Source organism: Penaeus monodon, chromosome 24, assembly GCF_015228065.2.
Source record: "Penaeus monodon isolate SGIC_2016 chromosome 24, NSTDA_Pmon_1, whole genome shotgun sequence".
Classification (NCBI taxonomy): domain Eukaryota; kingdom Metazoa; phylum Arthropoda; class Malacostraca; order Decapoda; family Penaeidae; genus Penaeus; species Penaeus monodon.
This window is the reverse complement of record NC_051409.1, coordinates 10,449,350-10,449,589: the sequence shown is the minus strand read 5'-3', so window position 1 is coordinate 10,449,589 and position 240 is coordinate 10,449,350. Positions and strand designations below refer to the sequence as shown.

Genomic DNA, 240 nt, shown 5'->3' with positions numbered 1-240 from the left:
AACTACTGTAATCTACCTTATCTATTGCAGGAGCAAATTGCAGCCTTGGGGAAAGAGAACAAAAAAATAAAGGACTTGTTGTAAGTGTAAGGCCAGAACTTTGAAGAATTTATCGGGTCAAGAGATTATGTGATTATATTTGATTAAAGAACCATCAAAAGCGAATAAATGTACATCTGGATTTATTTCTTATGGTCATACAGTAACATGCAATTTTGGAGTAATTAACTTGTTATATGC

The 240-nt window shown here is 32.5% G+C and overlaps 1 protein-coding gene and 1 long non-coding RNA gene across 2 annotated transcripts in view; both read left to right on the top strand.

Moving 5' to 3' along the window:
* The window catches only part of LOC119588557 (golgin subfamily A member 6-like protein 22), a gene marked incomplete in the record, with an annotated part of 70,129 nt that overhangs the window by 28,439 nt on the left and 41,450 nt on the right, over positions 1-240 (top strand).
* The window catches only part of LOC119588559, a 507-nt gene continuing 267 nt past the window's right edge, over positions 1-240 (top strand). Inside the window, exon 1 of the long non-coding RNA XR_005230113.1 lies at positions 1-80. This is a non-coding gene — a long non-coding RNA (uncharacterized LOC119588559). The remainder of the gene's footprint in view (positions 81-240) is intronic.